Genomic DNA, 22047 nt, shown 5'->3' on the forward strand with positions numbered 1-22047 from the left:
AGGCACTTCCAGACGAATTCCAGCCAGGAGCCTGGGGGTCCCTCAGGGCCTGGGACCCGGCACCTCTCCAGCCAAAGGGGAAAGGACCCCAGCAAGCCTTGTTACCCACAGACAGCGCGGGAAAGCTGAACAGCAAAGGTCCCTCGGGACATTATTCTGGAATTAAATGGGCACCAGCTGCATGGACAGTGGAATTACTGTTCCTAACCCGGATGAGACTGAGGAAAAAGAATGAGTCACCTTGTCACTAAAGTAGTGCTTATGTCTGTAAGTTGTGTCTTGAGAGTCAGCCAGAATCTTTGTTTGCCAGAAACACCTGTAGAGTTTCATCAGGGATTAGTCCTGAAATTGTTCTGAAAATGTAAAGATCTTAGTAGCCAAAATACTCTATGTAAGTAATTGCTGGGTATGTCCTCAACTAATGTTGGGAGGAATGGGGGTCCCTTGGAGGGCCCACCCTGTGGGGTGGCCAGAGCTCTGTCCATGGGCTCTGACTCCTAACAGAGTCAGTGCAGGGACAGTTAAAGAAAACTGTGCTGTGCAAAAAAGGAATACAATGATCAGCTTCACAGGGTTCACTAAGATTTCCCTTCAGTAGAAACTGAACCCTGTTGGAGTTAGAGGCCCCAGTGTGAAAGGATTTCTGTGCTTTGCCATCACTCCCAATGTCCATAGAACTTGGGGTGCTGGAGCTGGTCAGGGTCAGTGTTAGAGCACTGCCAGCTGCAGGGCCACTGTGAAACTGCTGTGGCCCAAAGGCACGGGGGACACAAGAGGAGCACAGGGAGGAGCCCTGGATGCATCAGCAGCCCACAGTGGGAAATGGGAAATCAGACCTTTGGTACTGGGAATGGGACCTGCTGGATGTGCAGAGACAATGCCTGTAAAGGCTTCCCTCAATGTGTTTGGGTCCTGTTTTTCAGGCAGTGTTGATGCCTCCCTTGGGGGTACTTCAGCAACAAGCAGAAGGAAGAGTTTGGGCCGAGAGAACATTTCCCCCCACAGAGTGCCTTTGGTCTCAGAAAGCCAAAGACTCTGGTTCACCCTGTGCCCCATGAGCACTGCCTCGTCCTATGGAGTTCACATTAATGAGCTACATGGATTATTTGAAGAAGTAGAAAAGGATACTGTGCAAATATCCAGTAGCACATCCTGTGAGCTCCAACAAACACAAATGGGGCTCTACAGAACCTCATGGCCTTGGATCATCTGCTTGCTGGGCAAGGAGGAGCCTGGGCTATGACGGGACAGGAATGTTGCACTTCTATCAGTGATGAGTCTGAAGTGCAGCCATCAGGAATCACCTCAATAGGAAGAGCAGTAGAAGAGTGGCAGAAAGAAGAAAATTCTTCTTGCTGAGATTGCCTTCATGCCTGCCAAATTGGAGGCTGCTGTGAAATGCATTTGTGGCAGTCACTGCAAACATTGCAGTGTGAGCCCTTGGTGTGTAATGATTCCATGTTAGAGTTGTTGTGACACTTTGTGCTGGGAAATGGAGCACTGAGGCTTGTCTCAAGAGAGACACAGTCTCAAGAGAAAGTGGGGATTTGAGAAACAACAGAGAAGAGCAACTAATTAGGCATGTTTTAAAAGAGTTGCAAATTACAGCTCTGAGTAATGAACTGTTCTTCAATTAATGCTTAATTGAAGAACAAGAGGTGATGCCTTTGTGCCTCATGCCTAAATCCAAGAATCCATTATTGAAGGAATTGTTATGGAGGCTGTAGTTCATGCCTTGGTCAAAGCACTGGTTGAAGTACCAAGGCCTGAACACCAGGCCCTGAGCCAAAGCTGAATTCTAGATGCACCTTCCAAGCAAATGTTATATTTTTATCTGCTCATCAATGAGGCATTTTTAGCAATACGATCTCTGTATCTGTGTATTGGTGAAACAAGGATTTACCTTTCAGCGTTTAGAAATCCAACAAGGTCCCATCTGGCCTTGTTTGGGGGTGTTTGGTCCAAGTGAACTCCCTTGGTTCCTCCTTGAGCCCTGGCCAGGCGTTGGGAGGAACCAAACAGGAGACTTAAACCCATGTTCCTGCACTAGGAGTGCTGTCAGATTCTCTGTTCAACACCATCAGAGCTGGGCCCTCTCTCAGCAGGGCTGGAAGCCTCAGCTGTGGCTGGAGGCACCTGCAGGAATTCCCAGTGTCCGGGAGTGGCTCTGCAGTCCTTGGCTGTGACAGCTTCCCCCAGCTGATGTGTGCATCTGGGTGATGGTAAAGTCTGGGGGGAACTGCTGATGGATCTTTCTTAATCACTGCGGGCACTTCTTGGGAGTGATGTCTGGGTGCATTGCTGAGCTTCTCCTGTTGTGATTCTTTGCAGTTTTGCGTTATATAAATTACGCAATTCCTTCAGCTGGTGTCTGTGTCTTTGGTGCTGACCCTGGCCACTGCTGAAACTGAGTCCCATCATGCCTAGGAGTTACCTGGGAAGACAAACGCCACCACTGCAAATGTCCCCTGGTTTCTGCCTTCTTCCCCCCACTTTATACGCTGAGCATGATGTCCCATGGTCCGGGATCTCCCCCGGGTCAGTTGGGGTCACCTGTCCTGGCTGTGTCCCCTCCCAAGCTCCCCAGCACCCCCAGCCCCTCCCCAGCGTGGCTGGACGAGGGGCAGGAAAGGCCTTGGCTCTGTGCAAGCTCAGCAAGAGCAAAACCATCTGTGTGTGATGGAGCCTGTGCTCAGCACCCGACCCCAGCAGTGTCTCGGTGCCAGCATCCGTGGCATCAGGCCCTACAAGGGGTTTCCATGGCAAGTGCCATGCCAGGTGACCCAGGTGTCTGGTCCCAGGGAGGCTTGCCATGGAAACAGTGCCCAGCTGACCTTTCTGTCTGGCTGAGCTGGCCTTTGGCCCTGGCCCTGGGGTTTGCTGCTGGTCCCGCTGCGCCTGCCCAGCCAGCGCGGCACAGGGCAGGTGGCCATGGCACAAGCCCCCAGCGAGGGATCCCCTCTGGCTCTGGGCAGTGACAGCAGCCCTGAGCAAGGGGCCCAGGGCAGGTTTCCATGACAAGCAGCCATCACAATGGCTCCAGGCGTTGGCTGCCGTGGCACCAAACTGAGGAAGGGGTCTCTGTGGCTGTTGCCATGGCACCTGACTGCATCAATGAGTGTCAGTGCAGTTCAAGCTGGACCAGCCCCGGCACCGCTTTGTCCTCAGGCTTGCCATGGCAGCTGAGGACACAACAGGTCTGCATGCAAGTGCCCATGGAACCTGACTGCACAAATGGCTCCTTGGGGTGGTTTCCAAGGCAACTTGAACTGATGAGGGTTGCCCTGGCACCCAAACCCACTAGTGGGGGTCAGTGCAGTGTCCATGGCAACAGTCCCTTGCAATGGCCCAGGGCACCTTGGGATGCTAATCCACCCTCACAGCTGGGCAGGGCAGCTCTGGAATGGTCTTGGTGCTGCCTGGGGCTTGGCACACACTTGAGGAGGGTGTCTGTTTTCAGTGGGGAACTTTTCGTTTTTTGGAGCAATCAAAACTGTTGTAGGTTGGTGTAAAAAAAAAAAAAAACAAAGAGGAAAACCCTTCTTAGGGTGTGTGCAGCCAGTTCTCCAAGCAAAGCAGGGGTGTCAGCTGAGTCAGGACAGACAGGATGCGGTTGGGGAATGTGCAGCAAGGTTGTCCACACCGGGTCAAACCTCAAGGCACAGCTTCTCTGAGCAGGCCAGACCTCCTTAGGAGAGACCCTGGAGCAATATCCATCACACAATGCTACAATCTCAGGGCCTGAGAGGAGACTGCAGAAACCTCTCCAGGAGTCCAAGTCAGAAAAAAGAATGCAAAGGGTCTGGAGGCATTAATGGGTCCCACTGAGGTCCAGCTGCAGCACAGGCTGCTCATGGGCTCCTTGCAGGAGGGAATTGGAGGCCAGGATTGCACAAAATCCTCACAGAGACTCAGTGTGGGAAGGAAAATGCAAAGTACCTTAAAATACCTTGGTTATCTCAAAGCATTAATGAGGCCCCCCCCCCCCCCCCCAGTGTCTAAAACAGAGCAATCAAGGGACTCCTTAAAGTAGATAATTGGAGGTCAAGATTGCACAAACCTCTCCTGGAGTCGGTATCAAAAGGGAAACACCTAGTACTTGAAAAATCTGAAGTACCCTGAAGCATTAATGAGCCCCACTGAGTGTTGGTAATGACTAAGAATCTCCAGGGACTCATTAGAGCAGATAATTGAAGACCAGGATTGTAGGAAGCTCTGAGAGACTCCAAGGCAAGAGCAAAGGCCAAGGTCCTTTGAAAAACCTGCAGTCCCTGGAAGCATTCAGGAGCCCCCCAGGGCCATTCCTGACCAAGGCTCCCCAGGGACTCATGCCAGCAGATCCCTGAGGCCACCGGGGTGTGGGGCAGGGGAGGATGCTGAGGGCAGGACAAGGGGGTGACAGTGCCCAGCCTTGCTGGGGCTGTGCCAGGAGGCCCCAGTGGCTCAGGACAAGGTGTCTCCTCCCAGCCCTTGGTGGCACAGACGCTGCTGTGCCCCAGGGCACCAAGACTTGGCTTCTCCTGGGCACTGCCAGCCCTGCCAGGGCCCTTGGCCATGTCCAGCACAGCTTGTCCTGCACTGTCCCACAGCTGCTGCTGTGCCCCTGCAGGCTGCACACTCCCATCTCGCTGCCCCCCTGGCTCTGCCCTGCCACTGCCCACCCTGCCCTGACTTCTGCCCAGGCTGTCTCTGCAACCCCCAACCAATGGGCTGGGGATGGGCAAGTGTTCCTTAGGGCACAGGGAGGGGACAGCTTGGCTGGGGTGACCCAAGGGCTCTCCCATTGCATGCGATGTCAAGGGCAGCAATACACTGAGGGCAAGGAAGGGCGTGAGATGGTCTCTGAATTTTCTCTATTAATACGTTTGTCTTCCAAAGCAACCACTACATCTACTGAATTCTTGCCTCCCTGTGGTTTTCTTTGCTTCTGCATTTGGCCTTTGCTTTTTACTTCCTTGCCCTGCCCTCCCCATTAATCTCTCATTCTGTTGACCCACAGGTTTTCAGCTTATTTTCTCCTGTTGTCTGACTGAGGAGGGCCAGTGACAGACACTTGGCTGTCACTTGATGGACAGAGAGGTTTAACCATGGTCACCTTTCCTAAGCCTTCTCTTCTGGGCACAGCCAGCAATGTCAGGGCTCTGTCAGGAGGCCAGCCCTGAGCTGGGCTCATGCCCTGCTCACAGCCCCAGGGGCATCCAGGGACACGAGTCCTTCCCTGGCACACACACAGACAGTTCATTGCAGCACGGGCAGCGGCTCCCTGGGCTCTGCTGCCGCTGCCAGAGCCTGGCAGGGAGCTCAGCCCTGCGGGTGTCACCCTGCCCTGCCCCTGCCCCAGGTGCCCCACAGCCGGAGGGATGGACACGGGGAGCTCTGGGCACAGGAGCTCATCCCAGCCCTGCATTCAGGAGTTCCCAGGGGACCTTACTCTCTGGAAACTCCAGGAAGAGCTGAAGGTGTTTGTGCTCCCTGGGTTTATGTCGTCGTCGTCCCCACCCCCACCCCACACAGAGGATGCTCAGGGCTGTGTCTTGTCCTTGCACTGCAAACACAGACTCCTGACCCGGTCACTTGATGTCCCTCCATGGAGGGAAGAGCAACCTCTGTGACCTGGGCTGAGAGGCCACTGCTGGAAGCAGCGCTGCCTTTGCAAGGGCACACCTGGGGGCCTCCACCCTGAACACTGCCACGTTTTCCTCTTCACTGCTGGTTTCCTCTCCAGGGCACTGTGTTGGGCACATCCTTGAGAACAAATTGGGAAGAAGATTGAAGCTTTTTGGCCCTGCTCCGGGGACATGCCCTTGCATCATGGAAATGCTCTTGTAGAGCCCAGCTCTGTCCCAGCAGTGCCCACAACCTGTCCTTGCCTGCAGTCTCTGGACAGTCACCCAGCAGGGCAGGGACCAAGCTGAGAGAGCCCTGAGGCCTTAAACCAGCACAGGGGCTCTGAAGGGGAGTGTGGAAGTGAAGGAAGAGGAGGTTACACAGGAGAAGCCCTGGGGCTCCCTGGCAATGCTGTTCTGCTGGGACTCTTCTCCCCCTGCTCTGCCCACAGGCACCGACCCTGCAGCTCCAGAGATGTCAGGGAGGAAAGATGTCAGGCAAACAAGACAACACAGAGTTCTTTCTGTTGTTTCAGCACACACTTACTGTACTAGAGCTCCCCATTTCTACAGTCTCTGGGTCACACTAGAAAGGCAAATACTGAAATATTTGCCTGAACAGTCCAAGATTTTGGTGCGAGCAACTTCTCAGAAGTGTAACACCTGTGTCAGCAGCAAAAATACGGGACACAAAGTGGGCATTAATGAGTAACTTAGTAACAGCTATGCAGAAGAATGACAGTTCATTGCTTCTGAAAACCACTCAGTGATCATTGTCCTCAGGGTGTCCTTCAGGTCCTGGTTCCTCAGGCTGTAGCTGAGGGCGTTCAGGGCTGGAGGCAGCACTGAGTACAGAAGTGACAGTGCCAGATGCAGGGATGGGCAGGAGATGGAGGGGGGCTTCAGGTAGGCAAACATGACAGTGCTGAGGAACAGGGAGAGCACGGCCAGGTGAGGGAGGCAGGTGGAAAAGGCTTTATCCCATCTCTTCTCAGAGGGGATCCTCAGCACGGCCCTGAAGATCTGCACATAGGAGAAAACAATGAATACAGAAGAAGCAAATGCTAAACAGGTACCACCCATGAGTAGGCCAAGTTCCCTGGGGTAGAATTTGGAGCAGGAGAGCTTGAGGATCTGGGGCATTTCACAGAAGAATTGGCCCAGGGAATTGCCCCGGCACAGGGGCAGTGAAAATGGACTGGGAGTGTGCATGAGAGCATGGAGAAAGCCACTGGCCCAGGCAGCTGCTGCCATGTGGGCACAAGCTCTGCTGCCCTGGGGGATCCCCTAGTGCAGGGGTGTGCAGATGGACACGTAGTGCTTGTAGCACACGAGGGTCAGGAGATACTACTCTGCTGTGGTAAAGAACAGCAAGCAAAAGAGCTGTACAGCACATCCTGCACAGGAGATGGGCCTGGTGCCCCAGAGGGAATTGTGCATGGCTTTGGGGACAGTGGTGCAGGTGGAGCCCAGGTCGCTGAGGGCCAGGTTGAGCAGGAAGAAGAACATGGGGGTGTGCAGGTGGTGGCCGCAGGCTACGGCGCTGATGATGAGGCCGTTGGCCAGGAGGGCAGCCAGGGAGATGCCCAGGAAGAGGCAGAAGTGCAGGAGCTGCAGCTGCCACGTGTCTGCCAATGCCAGCAGGAGGAAGTGGCTGCGGGAGCTGCTGTTGGACATTTCTTCACTCCGGGCATTGGAGACTGTAGAAAGAAGGCAATGACAAGCTGGGACAGATTTCCCTTGGTCATTTCTGGTCTAATTTCTTGGGAATCTCACCAATATGACTTCTCTTCCTAGGGGGGATCTTGGCGCAGCTTCTTTGTTTTTGAGCTCTGGTTTGTCTTGCTGCCTCATCTTCAGCATTGCTCTCAGCCTGCACACTGGGGAGCTCAGAGGGAAAACTGGGCTCCCTGTGCCCAGGGCAGTCAGACCTGCTGGTCCCCACACAAGTGCACTTTGCTCATGGCAACTCCATTTTAGACAAATGAAATTGAAAATGTTCTTAAACAATAAAGTGGACTTTTTAAAGTCTCCAATTTCAAAATCATTGAACCCTGGAGGCACTGATGGCAGGTGGGGACAAGAAATAGAAAGGTGTCCCTGGTGCTGAGCTCACCTGGATGTGTTTCAGGAATGCAAAGGCCAAAGCCTGAGCCCCAGTCCCTGGCAAGGCAGATCCTGTCCCTCCCTCATTGCTCAGGGCTCTTCCCGGGGCCAGCAGCCATGGCCAAAGTGCTGCAGGAGTTGGCTCTGGCAGGGCCTTTCAGCTGCTGCCCATCCCTGTGCCCTCTGCAGCCCAGGCTGTCCTACGGTGCCCATGCCCTGCCCCTCTGTCCCTGCAGGCTGTCCTCAGCCCCCGGCTGCCCCACCTCGCTGGCCCCTTCCTTTGCTGCCAGCTCTGCCTCCTGCCTGCCTCTGCCTGGCCACACAAAGCCTTGGGCTGCTCCACACTCTTTCTGGGGGATTTCTTGCACCACAGCCCTGCCCTGGCAGAGAAATTCCTTTCTCCTTGGGTCCAGTCTGGCCCTCCCCAGCGGCCCTTGGCATTAATCTTTTCTATCTCTGGCTGTTTTCTGCCATGTCAAAAGGATCCACCATCTCTGAAACCACCCTTCAGGCACTCCCAGGGCTCTCCTCCACCATCCTCAGCCTCCACTCCACTGAGCACAGAGCTCCTTTGTCCCTGTCTCGTGGTCATGTGCTTGAGGCCTCCAAACCCCATCCCAGGAGATCTCTGGACTTTCTCCAAGATGTTGGCAAATAAACCAATTCTGCTCATAGTCTGAGAAATTCACCGCAGGACCAGGCCAGCCTGACCTGTCTATCCTGGCTACTTTTGTCTGGGAGCAATCCTTGGATATATGGAATTTGGGAGGCCAAATTCCAATTTAGGTCATGGTCAGGAAGGACAAGAAGGCCGGTTCTTTTCCCTAGGAAGGAAGGCACAGAGCCCCAGTGCTCCAGAGACTGATGAGAGGCAGCCCTGGACATTCCATGGGCAGCCAGACCTGTCAGGTAGCCCCTGGGAGGCCAAGCCAGCCAGACCTGTTCCATGTGTGATAATTGATAAAAGATTCGTGTCAATCATAAAAGTAGCTGGGTTTGTATAAACCAGAATACTCAGGTCTGAAATGAAGCATGGACATTAGACAGAGAAAATACATATGATTAAATAATTTTGTTTAAATCCCCCTATTATGAATATTATGATTTTTTTATTAAATTGTATCTGATACCAGTTTGTAAAACGGGGGTTTCCCACGGCCTGAAAGATATTGCAAAATCAGATTTCCTGCATTTGTATAATCAATTGCAGCCTAAAAGATTTTGCACTACCAGATTTCCTGCCTTGGAAATTGCAATCAATTGCAACTTAGCTGTTAAGACAAGACCCCCATGTCTACTGTTCCTTATCTACCAAGACCACATGGCTGCTTGGCAAACTGTCCCGAGACTACAAGGAAAACCATCCTATAAAAAGGAGCTGCAAACCAAGCTGCAAACCAGTGGGCGCTGACCCCTCACGTTCCCCAGCGCTGCTTGCTCCGTCTACACCAAATAAAGCAATCTAAATTTTGCTAAATATCGAGACTTTGTTTCTCATTTATAATAATTTGGTGCTGAAACCTGGGACATCCTTGGAGCCTTGAGAGGCACTTTGTCCTGGTTTACAGTACAAGATACATATTCTATAACCATCTGAGAAGGGTGATCATCCTTATCTCTGTGGAAAGTATCTTCTGTTAATGGGCCTTTGAGTCCTACTGTGTAACTGATGAGATTACATCATCCCATTGGGAGATGCTCCAGCCAGGAGGATGAGCCAAGCCTTTCCTACCTAGATATAAACTGAGGTTTAGAACGCCAAAGGCAGCCTTTTTCCACTGGATTCCAGAGGAAGAACCAGGCTTTTATCCCCATCATTGCTGGACCCTTTGGAGGAAAACTGCACCAGCACCCTGACTGACAGGGTATCAGGTTGTATTCCGACTCTGTCAGTGGTTTTATTTTTATTATTGCATGTATTTTTTTTTCCTTTTTTTCTCTTCCCTATTAAAAATTGTATTACTGACTTGAAGTCTCACTGGTTTTGCTGTTCAAACCAGTACACACTGTGATTTCGGGGAGGCACCCCGCTCCCACGGCCCTGGTTCCTCAGTGGTTCTCAAGACCCATGGACGTACCTCACGATATAGGCTGAGCAAGGAAAAAAACTCCCCAGAAGACCACGGCAAAATCACCTGTCATTCTTGTGCACGCAGACCCAGACAGGAGCGTCGAAGCCGTAAGTGACTGTCTGGTTTGGTGGAGGTGACTGTGTGCTTGCTGAATGAGATGTGGATTTTTCCATGAAGCAAGAGTGGAGTCCTTCTGACCGTGGTTCTGGTTTCCTGCGAGGGGCCCGGCTGGTGAAGGGATGAAGTGAGTGCTGCTTTTCCCATCCTAACCCAGGTAGAGGCCAGGTTCTTTTCCTGTCACTATCTGTGGGGTTTCCTGAACTGGAGATCACCCACAACAGGACATTTAGGTGGTTTAGAGTTCAAGTTTTCCCAGCTCCAGCACCGAAGAAGAATTAGGAAGCCGTTTTCTGTGGTTTCCACGGTTGTTTATTCTTTCTTATCTAAGAAATTCTTTAACTAACAGAGGTCTGTGTAGTAGCTTGATCCAAGGCACACTCTCCATGCCCTTGGGGCAGGACGTATCTTTTATACTATAAATTACATACCTAATGTTTACAATTACTGTCCAACACATGACACCTTTATTACACTGTCCAACTTTGTCCCAAACCAATCCAGTAATGCCATCCTGACTCAGAAGGTGGATGACATGAAGAAGAAGAAGAAAAGACATACCATGCCCAAAGTCCTCCATCTTAGCTTTAAAGCCCCTAATATAAACATTTCTAAAAATTCACTTTTCTGCCTTCTAACAATCTAATTTATACTCTACTTAATTTATGTGACTTGTAATTCTTCCTGCAATGTTGGTAATTTTTTCCAGGGACTAAAATCCAGTCCCCAGGGGTCTTGGGCACTATACCAAGCTCTCTGAGCCCCCTGCCTGGTGAGTCTCGAGGCATCCAGGGAAGCCAGAGGAACACTCTGGACTCCCACATTTTTCCCCCCACTATTTGCTGTTTGCACCAAAAACTCCTCTTTTGCAACCCTGTTCATGGCTCGCTGAATGCACTGAATGTTGCACGGCAGAATGAGCAGAAGAATTACAAGTCCTACTAATATGTAAAACCCTACTCTTAAAAGTTCTTTCCACAATGGCGAAAGATTAAAAAAGTCAAACACACCATCCAACCATGATCCACTGACTTCTCCATGTTTTGTCACACCCTCTTGCAACTGTCTTACGTTCTCATTAATTGATTTGGAATGATCTGACAAGTTCATGCGGCACATTCCTTCAAATTCTTCACACCCATGTCTGTGAGTCAGCAATAGATAATCAATTGCTGCTCTGTTTTGAAGAGTGGATATTCTCATACTGTTGACATCAGTTCAATGCAAGAGAAACAGCTTGCTCTCTTCTCTCTATGTTTTAACTTTCTTAAGATTTTCAAATCAGATGTTAACAATGAAAGTCTTCCAACGCTGCATGGACCTCCTTTGATGTTTGCAGGTATAGCAGGCCAAATTCTGTCCCCACAAATTAAAAGTGTCCCTTGTGGCAATTGCGCAGGAACTTGGAAGGATGGTTTGTCTGAAACCTTAGTATAATTACACCACGATGAAGCATTTTTATACACATCATGATTCGGAGTAACATATATTGTTTTGTTCTCTGTCACTCCCAAAGAATTAAATTCGATAGAGAAATCCATTCTTGCTGAACCAAAAATTTACAATTCTTCTGGTTCAAAGGAGCCACAGGGAGAAATTGAACCCATACATGCCATCTGTCCACAGGAGTTGACACACCCTGTAACACCTTTGGAAGGATGTTCTCTGGAACTGGCCATTCTTTCACTGGCAATTCCACCAAACGTTCAAAATGGCTTTTTCGGCCTGGAGTGTGTCAAAGAAACTGTGTCTAGACCTGCTGCATAAGCTAAATTTTCCCAAACATTCTCCCTTGGCTGCATCATGGGTAAATCTGCCCCATCACTTAACACAATTGACAAAAAAATTGAACACAAAATTATCTGAATATACATTTTCATTTTCATTTCTTGAGTTCTTTATGTGTTGCTCGAAGAGGAGTTCATGATCTTTGTCTCTGACTCTGTCTGTGAACTCGCCTCTTCACTTCCAGGGTTGGCATCTGCTTGCTTTTGAGCCCGATAAGGCTTCATGCATCTTGCTGGCAACCCACTTCTGTCCTCTCTCTGTGGAGACACAAGCAAAACCCTTTCCCCAAGTGATTAATTTGAAAGGCCCTTCAATTTGACCTGTCTCCAGGTTTCTGATTAAAACCAAAGGAGTCTCCTTCAGCTTTGCCCTTGTATTGTTAGTAAAGTGTCTTATAATCGGTGGAGTTGGCTCTGAAAAAGAACCATTCAAAAAATTCAATATATATAAAGCTTTATTCAATTGCATGTGAGGCGTAGCCTCTGCCTCCCCTATTTTTTGTTTATCTAAAAGTGTTTTTAGGGTATGATGTATCTTTTCTATAATTGCCTGACCTGTGGAAGAGTGGGGAATGCCAAAGGTATGTCTGACACCCCACGTTTTTTAGAAATTTGTCCAGAACCTTTCCAATATATGTTGGACCATTATCTGTTTTGACTTCCTGCAGTACTCCTAAAGATGCAAATGCTTGTAAAAAATGTCTTCATGCATGCTGTGCTATTTCTCCTGTATGTAGTGATGGAAAAATTGCCCCTGAAAAGATTTCAACTGGAACATGAATATTTTTCAGTTTCCCAAAAGATGGATATTTTGTAACATCTGTTTGCCATAATTGAAGACTTTGCAGTCCTCTCAGGTTGACTGCTCCCATAGAAACTGGTGGCTGTACCATTTGACAATCTGGACAGGACTGAATAATTTCTTTTGCCTGGCTTTTCAAAATGTGAAAGGATTCCATCAATGCTTGTGCATTTTGATGGAAAAATGCATGGCTTAATTTCGCCTGCTCAAAGATATCTGGTAAAGTTTGCAAAACTGACATGGTTAATTTATCTGCTTGTGCATTTCCTTCTGCTAAAAATCCTGGGAGTGATGAGTGTGCTCTAATGTGTGTGATGAAATATCTATGTGTTCTGCTTTCCAGCAGTGTTTTCATACATGATAAACATGAATACAGAATTTCATTGTTTGTCTCCCTCAGAAGTGATCCTTCTAATCTTTTAACTACCTTAGCTACATATGCTGAATCTGTGTTCAAATTGAGAGGCTGCTGAAACAATTCCAAAACTCTGACCATTGCTGCTAATTCTACAATCTGTGGTGAACCTTGCACTATTTTCACATCTGACTCCCATTTTCCTATAGCTGAATTTTGCCATGTAATTACTGATTTGTGAGTCTTTCCTGAACCATCAGTGAATACTGTGATTCCATCCAACGGTTCCTCTCTTATTTTTGGTTTCTCTCTAAAACTTAATTTTGCTTTTAACATCTTGTGACTTGGATAATGAATTGTACAAACACCTGTATAATCTAACAATGCAACTGCTAAATCTTGTGATTTTTGATTTGCCCAGTCAAAGTACTGCTTTTTGAGAGGTAGATACATTATTGAAAAATCTCTGCCTGCCATTGTCATCAACCTTGTCCTCCCTTTTATTATGATCTGAGACATCATTTCCAGGTTTGTTAGAATCGTTTTCAGGGACCCGTAAGATAAAAAAAATCCACTCTATGATTAAAAGAGGGTCTCTCTGAGACTCGTCTCATTGAAAAATCAAACCATATAGCTGTGTCTCTTCTCAAAACACCGCTAAACAAAAAGGTAGTAAATCTACATAATGATGTGCCTGTCTTTGTTGTATGATTTCTGCAACTCTCTCCCGAGCTTTCTGTGCTTCTGGTGTGAGAGTTCTGGGAGATTTGATACTATTGTCTTCTCTCAAAAGATTGAACAAAGATGAAAGATCCTCAGTTTTGATTCCTAAAATTGGTCTCATCCATTTTATCTCTCCAAGAAATTGTTGTAGATCTTGTAAATTGTTGATTGTTGAGCTGATTTCTATTTTCTGAGGCTTTATTGTCTGCTCCATGATTTTCCATCCGATGTATTTCCAAGGTGCAATCTCTTGAATCTTTGAAGTGCTGATTTCCAGTCCAGCCTTTTGCACTTCTGTAATCACACAGTCACGAGCTTCTTGTAGCTTTTGTTGTGTCGATGCCGCAATGAGCAAATCCATGTAATGAATGATCCTCACTTCAGGATACTTTTCCTTGCTGGAGCCAAAGCTTGCGCCATGTACCACTGGCAAATTGTTGGCGAATTCTTGAGGCCTTGTGGTTAAACCACCCAATGATATATTTTCTAAGGTTCTTCTCTGTTTAAACTTGGAACAGAGAATGCCATTCAATGAGCATCATCTGGATGAAGTGGTATGCTAAAGAAACAATCCTTGAGATCAATGATCACAAGCGGCCAATCTCTCTGAATCATCGTGAGAGAAGGAAGTCCTTGTTGAAGTGGTCCCATTTCTTTCATGATTTCATTCAGCTTCCTGAGATCATGACACAGTCTCCATGAACCAAAAGTCTTCTTCCGAATGACAAACACTGGAAAATTCCAGGGACTATTTGTTGGCTTGATATGTCCTTTTTGCAACTATTCTTTGACTAAACTCTTCAAAGCACTCAATTTCTTCTTCTCCAAGACCCACTGATCCACCCAAACAGGTTTATCAGTCTTCCATGTCAAATTCAGTGTTGTGAGTGCCACAGTGAGCCCCACTAAAAATCTACTTTCAGACTCACGCCCTATTGTGCCAAAAGGTCTCTTCCCCATACTGTAAATGGCTTTTGCACAATGAAAGGATGAGTAATAGCTGGTTTTCCTCCTGGCCCTGAGATTACTATTGCATTCTCACTTTGCAGACATACGGAGCTTCCTCCTATGCCTGTGATTCGACCCAAAGGTACTACCAAATTCCATTCTCTTGGCCAGAAAATATATGAAACAAGTGTGATGTCTGCTCCTGTATCAAGCACTCCTGTGATAACTAGTTTTTTGTCATTATGTGTCAACTCACAAGTAATAATTGGTTTGTGACCTATGTGTTTCAGCCATGTAGTGTGAACTTCTACATGATCATTATAATAAGGATGATCTTGGCCTAATGCTGTCATAACTTGATGTTCCAGTGGGTGAGGTGGCAAAGCAATTGCTTTTGCTGAGTATTCTCTGGAATAGTTAATGGTGGCTGAAGAGCTCTAGCTAAAACTGTCAGATCTTCATTATACTCTGCTGAAATGACTGATAAATGATCAGACCAAAAATACTATTTCTGTCTCTACCTATTATCAAAAAGTCTTGCCTTTTCTGAGAAGATCCTCTGACTCCTGTAGGTATCGATCTCTGCTCTCCACCCAGGAAGCATATTATTTTGGAAGCTGCCAGGATGCATTGTGCTCTGGGTGGTAATAATTCTCGGCCACAGGGGACACCTGCAAGCGTCTTGCAGAGGGAGTCTGATTGACGTTCCCTAACAATTGTGCCGTCTGTGCTGTTGTTGTTCCCTGTGTTATTGCCATTACTTCTCTCATCGCACATTGACGACCCGCACTCTTTTTGAAGTTTCCTGGAATGGGTAATGGTTTTTCATCAACATCTGTCTGAGAGTAACACTCACTTGCAAGATGCTTTCGTCTCCTGCATCTTGGACAAAGCTCTGATGGCTTGCCAGTCTTTGCAAGCTGAGGACAATTTTTTTAAAATGTCCAAAACCCCCACAATTGTAGCATTGTCCTTCAGGGGAGTTATTTTTCTTTTTAAAATTCACAAGAACCTGCTCAAAGTTTTCATTTTGTGCTTGAAGTACTCGTTCCATTTATTCTTGTATTCTTGAAGCTATATGCTGTGGAGTGCCTACTTTATTCCAGGCTTCAACCATTTCTGATAAAGAGGGCTGACCAGGAATTGCACTAATAACTCTTTTGCATTCTTGATTGGCATTTGCAAATGCAAGACTCTTTAACAAATGTGGTTTGGCTGCTTCATCAGTGACTTGCCTGTTCACGGCTTGTGTGAGTCTGTCTGTGAATAAAGAGAAGGGTTCAGACACGCCCTGTCTGATGTCTGTATCAATTGTGTCCTGCATGCCTGCTAGTGCAATTTGCAGAATTGCCTTGCGTGCAGCTTCTTTGATATCTGTTAACACTTCTCATGGAAGTCTCGCTTGCTGAGCTGGATTGTTTTTCGGAGGATCACCTGCTAATTCTGCCAAGGTGAGAGCTGCATTCGGCCCACCTTGATATCTGGTTCTCAGTTCTTGCAGAGCCCTCCTCCATCTGTTGTCCCAGATGAGTTCCTCTGTGTCTGTGAGAATCAGAGAAACAAGAGACTTGAGATCGTACGGAGTTAACTCATATATATTAAAAGTACCTTTCAAAAGCTGTTTGAAATATGAAGATCCCAGTCCATTGTCCCTGATTGCCTTAATTAAATATTTCACTACTTCATGATTCAACCTTTCTCACCTTGGATTTTGCCCTTGGACATCATAATTGACTGGCATGGCGATGTCACCTGTTCCAGTCACAGGACATTATCTTTTGCTAGATTCAGCCTTATATGTGCCCAATCTATTAATGTCTGCGCTGCAGGTGGCTGTGCTTCCATGGAAATTGGCCTGTAAAGAGGAGCCATCTGATGTGTTTGTGTCCACGCTGCAGCTTTATTCACGGGCCTCACTGGTACCTGCACTCTTTGTTGTGTTGTTCCTGGTCCTGGCTGAGGAACGAGCATCTGTGACTCAAGAGTCGCCTGAAGAGTCTGTAGAAAATCTGCCCTCATCTTTGGACGACATTCCAGAGTTGTTCCCATCTGCTGTAAAAAAGCCTAAAAAACATCTTTTGGTATTGTAACCAATTGTCCTTGATTTGCACTGGCATCTGCTGTCCACGCCAGAATCCCCTCCGACACTGTAATATATAATGTATCATCCCGTTGCTCATGAGGAACTTCCTGTATTTTCTTTTTAAAAGACGATTTTTTATAAGAAATCGGAAAAAAGTCTTGTAATGTTAGGGTTCCGCCACCAGATGGAGCTGCTGCCTACGTTTGTAACAATCTACTTTTCTGTTGCCGTTGCCATGGCAACCGAGGCTCGATCAAGTCTGTGTCCATGGAAACACCTTTTGCTTGGGCACGCCCCGGCTCCACTCGCAGAGCCCCGGGGGTGTGGCCACTCCTGTCCCGACCGCGCCTCCTCTCTGCCCAGAAGACGCTGCCCTGCTCTTGGACATGCCTCCTCTCCTATCGTAATCACTATCGCTATCACTGAATTCATGCCCTTCCGAGCTTGATTGGCTCTCATCTGAGCGGTTTCTTTGTTTTTACCACGCCCTATACGGCGTCTCTCCGTATCTGGGTTCCCGGTCCCTATCGCTGACACTTCCGAGTTTCGAGTCTCCCGCGCATGCTCGCCGCGTTTCGCACGCACCGCGCAAGCGCTATCCACTGCCTGTGTTACTATCACCGCGCATGTGCCGCTCCCTGTCGCGCCCGCCGTTACCGGGGCCGGGGCCGGGGTCTCCATCCCCGTCGCTGCACTTGGGGCCGGGACCGCCGCTGCCGCGCTCGCCGCGGTCTGGGCCGCCCTTCCCGCCGCCTCCGGGACCGGGACCGCTCTGCCCCCCGCCGCTGCCAATCCGCGCGTCTCGGTCGGCGCCGCGGACGGCTGCGTCCCGCCTACCTCGGCAATGCCGCGCACCGAGCCCGCTCCGCAACCCGCTGTTTCCGCGGTATTATCTGCCTTTCTCGCGCTTCCCGCCTCCCCCCTTGTCCCCCCTACCTCCCCGGGAGTCGTCTGCAGCTCCCTCCCGCTTTCTGGGGACAAGGTTTCTGAAGGGCTAAAGAAAAGAAAGTCTAGGTGCTCTAACACGCTGGGAAATATTTCTAACTTAATTTTTCCCGGCTTTGGATAAAGTACTGTGGGTAATTCAGGGAAAATGGGTGATTCTGGAGATTCTAGTAATTCAGGGCATATACCTTGACCTTCCTCAGGCCCTTCATCTATATTAATTGCACCTTGCTGGTAGCAAGGTTCGTCCACTGGCTGATAACCAGTAACGGTCTGCTGCTGGCTAGACCATTGTTGTTCCACTTGCTGATGGCAAGACGGTAAAAAACCTCGCTCCCCCAGCTGATGGCTAGGTGAGGACCTTAGATTGCCCTCTGACAAATGGATAAGCCCGCATTTCTGCGAGATAGGACTTTTAGCATTATCCTGGCAGGAGACAAAAGCTTTATTGCCTCCCTGTCTCTTAGAGTTGCTAAGTGAAACAAAGAACGATTGATTTCCTGCCAAAAACCTGGCTCAAATAACAAATTTATTTCAGCATGTGGATACCTTAGTCTGACCCACAAAAGTAAATTCTTAAGTTCTTTATCTGAGATGGGGATGGGATGAGCAGATGCCACACCTTTTAAGGTGGATAAAAGGCTTATTTGTTCCTGACTGAGTCCATCCCCCATAGTTTCTGAATTTTGACCTGTCTTACCCAAAGGCAAGTCTTCAAAGTCGAGCTGGACAGTTTTTCCTGATCTCTGGCCAGTCGGGCACAGGGGTGAGGAGTTCCCGGGTTTCCTCCCTTCCGAGTCGAATCTGGAGCTGGCTTTCTCTCAGCAGAGGTCAAAATTTCTGCAGTCTTCTCCAGTGGTGTGCCTCTCTCTGTTATTCAGGGTGTGTGGTCACATTTGTGAGCCATGCCCACCCAGGGACGCCAGATGTCACTGTCTGTGGGGTTTCCTGAACTGGAGATCACCCACAACAGGACATTTAGGTGGTTTAGAGTTCAAGTTTTCCCAGCTCCAGCACCGAAGAAGAATTAGGAAGCCGTTTTCTGTGGTTTCCAAGGTTGTTTATTCTTTCTTATCTAAGAAATTCTTTAACTAACAGAGGTCTGTGTAGTAGCTTGATCCAAGGCACACTCTCCATGCCCTTGGGGCAGGACGTATCTTTTATACTATAAATTACATACCTAATGTTTACAATTACTGTCCAACACATGACACCTTTATTACACTGTCCAACTTTGTCCCAAACCAATCCAGTAATGCCATCCTGACTCAGAAGGTGGATGACATGAAGAAGAAGAAGAAAAGACATACCATGCCCAAAGTCCTCCATCTTAGCTTTAAAGCCCCTAATATAAACATTTCTAAAAACTCACTTTTCTGCCTTCTAACAATCTAATTTATACTCTACTTAATTTTTGTGACTTGTAATTCTTCCTGCAATGTTGGTAATTTTTTCCAGGGACTAAAATCCAGTCCCCAGGGGTCTTGGGCACTATACCAAGCCCTCTGAGCCCCCTGCCTGGAGGGTCTGGAGGCATCCCGGGAAGCCAGGGGAAGACTCTGGACTCCCACATTTTTCCATCCCATCTCAGGCAGAGGTGGGACTTGGGGGGGAAAAAGGGGGGAGAGCAACACAGGAGTCAGAGGGGCAGAGGGAAAAAGCTGCTTTTTCCCATCCCAAGCCCAGGTAGAGGCAGAATTCCTTCCCATCCTGACCCATGGAGAGGCAGAATACAAGGGGGAGCACAAATACCTCAAAACACTCCTTTGAGGTAAAAATAGGACAAAGAAAGAGTAAGGTTTTAAGTCCAAACTACCCATGAAGGGGTCAAAGTTCTTAAATTTAAAAAACAAAAAAAACCCGACCAGTAGGTTGCCAGAAATACCACCGGGCAGCCCTTTGGGAATGACGTTGAGACACAAGGGAATTATACAAATGAAAAAGTAAAGAAAAATTGATTCAATATTTGTTTAATAAAGTGGACCAAAGAAATGATCCGTAGAGATAATCTGTATTGGGCCATGTTCAGATCGTTTGAGGGGTGGATTTGTCGAGCATTAAACACATATGTTGCTTGTAAAGAACCATTTAGGAGAGAGGAATGTGACTGTGCTGCTCTGTGGACAGAACAGCATAAACCACTCTCGGGATGTGCGTTCAAGGAAAAAGAGGATGAGGATAACAAAAAAGGTTACCTGGGAATCCCTTGATAATCTCCCACCTCCATATAATACAAAAAATACAGGAGACACCCCCCCCCCCCCCCCCAATGTCTCTGCTCCCTCCCCTTCTGGTACTCCAATAGCTCAAAGGACTCCCTGGAGTCAAAGAAATACCAGGAGAGATAGGATCAGCAGAGAGGAGGGAGATAATGACACAAAGGCTCCCCTTTACCCCCTGAGGGAAGTCCCATTAGCGGGACAACAGACTGAATTAACTGGATTTGTAAATGTTCCCTTGAACACAGGGGAGGTAAGAAACTAAAAAAAAGAGATGGGAAAACTATTGGAAGATCCTACAGGGGTATCTGAGAGACTAGATCAATTCCTCAGACTAAGTAGGTATAATTGGATGGAATTACAATCTATATTAAATATCCAATTCACCAGGGAAGAAAGGGGGAGGGAAACCACCCTGTTAGCGTGGAAACACATAATCACAGGATAATTATATGCAGGTGCATTTATTGAAAAGCTCTGGGAGCTGGGCTACAAACCCAAATCTGACTCCGACATGGATTTGAGATGAACATGGTTTTATACCCTTTTAATTATGTAACTGTATATTAATTATTAAACTCATATTGTTGTATACATTGATCTTATCCAAGCATGAATTATTGTACTTTTCATCAGGTCCCCCAAACACCTTTTCTTGTGATTCTTATTACAATTAAACAACAACTATATTCAACTACCATACAGTCGTATCATTTATCATATGTTGATTACGCAGGTGCAGTTTCACCTGATCTAATTTGTTCCCAGGGCCTAGTTCCCATTCCCAGGCCTACCAGACCCAACCTTTCTTACCATCACCTGAATCTATACAATTCCCATGATTTTGGAAACATTTTTAACCCTATGCTATCATTTCCCCCCTTTGAAAGTATTTTTACTTCACTATAATAAGTGCAAATGCTTTCACTTGATACAGTCCTCTTGGCTTCCGAGTTTTTACTTGATGTTCGTCTTCAAATCCATGGTTGTTGTAACCATGGTCATGGATGTTGTCACAAACCGAGGAACCTGAAGATGATGGGTGTGGATTTCTGTCCTGTGTCAGTGTCTTCATTATCTTTCAGTTCCAGGATATCCTTTTCTGTATTTCTCTTTTCAGGATTCTGTAGACTAACCAAATCACTAAGAACATAATTAGTAAGATTACCAAATTCTCAATGATAGACCTAACCCATGAACTCACATTCCATCCTAACCCTTTGAAGATTTTGTCTAACCAGCTCGTAGTCAAGTCCTTTTGTTCTTCTGTGCCTAATACCTTATTTGTTTCAACTGATTGATATAATATTCTACATCTGCAGTTATGTTTGGGATGTGGATTCAGCAATGATCAATTTGTCCATTTAAAAATCCGCATGCCCCGTGCTCTTTAAGGAGTAACGTATCTAAGGCCAATCGGTTTTGTAAAGTCATTTTTGTGGTTGCTTGTAAGTGAACATTTAGTTCTTCAAATCCTTCCTGGGTGACTCTTTCTAGTGTATCTACTTGACCTGTAAGTTTATATAACATTTCTCTATTTTGGTAGTTTGTTATAGGACCGAATAAAGACTCTCGGGCCCACCCAAATTCCACTCCACTGGAGGGTTCTTGCCAAGTTTCATCCTGATCTGGAACTTCTCATCTTGTTCTTATCTGCAGAAGTTCATGTTTTCCTTTAAATGGGGATTTTTTCCAAACTGGACATAAAGTAGGCAGGCCCAGGTAATTTCTTTTACTTTCCCAAATCTACAGGCAGGTGTGTTGTCCAGGTACCATCACTTGTTGCCCATACAAATTGTCCTGGACTTTGGATTGTGCTCTTGCCACATCCCACTATTATCTTATAATTCACTTTACTTCGTTTGTGTTTGATCCCTCTGCAGGCACAACCAATTTGCAAGGCTACTGCTAGTGGTGGCATTTGTTTTACCTTTATGTTGTCAGAAGTGCAATCATAAGTTTTATTACATGCCCACCAACTCACTATTTCTGCCTTTATTCTACTGCTAATGGCAGTGTTCATCACTGCTGGATCTGTTTCATTCTCAGGTCCTTCCCATTTTAATGCACCAAGGGGTATTTGCCGTATATTGAAATTTCTGAAGTATACTCATGGACCACACACTGTCCCAGGGTTCTGTTTGACCTTTCCAATCTTTTTCCTCACACTTCCATACAAGAGTGGTCTCTGTGATATTCTCTTTAATCTTTTTGTAGCGTGGCAAGAAGCATTCCCAGTTTGCAAGGTTTTGATCTTCAACCCACTATTCTATGATTTGTCCTA

Source organism: Cinclus cinclus, unplaced genomic scaffold (genome assembly GCF_963662255.1).
Source record: "Cinclus cinclus unplaced genomic scaffold, bCinCin1.1 SCAFFOLD_136, whole genome shotgun sequence".
In the NCBI taxonomy this organism is placed as follows: Eukaryota; Metazoa; Chordata; class Aves; order Passeriformes; family Cinclidae; genus Cinclus; species Cinclus cinclus.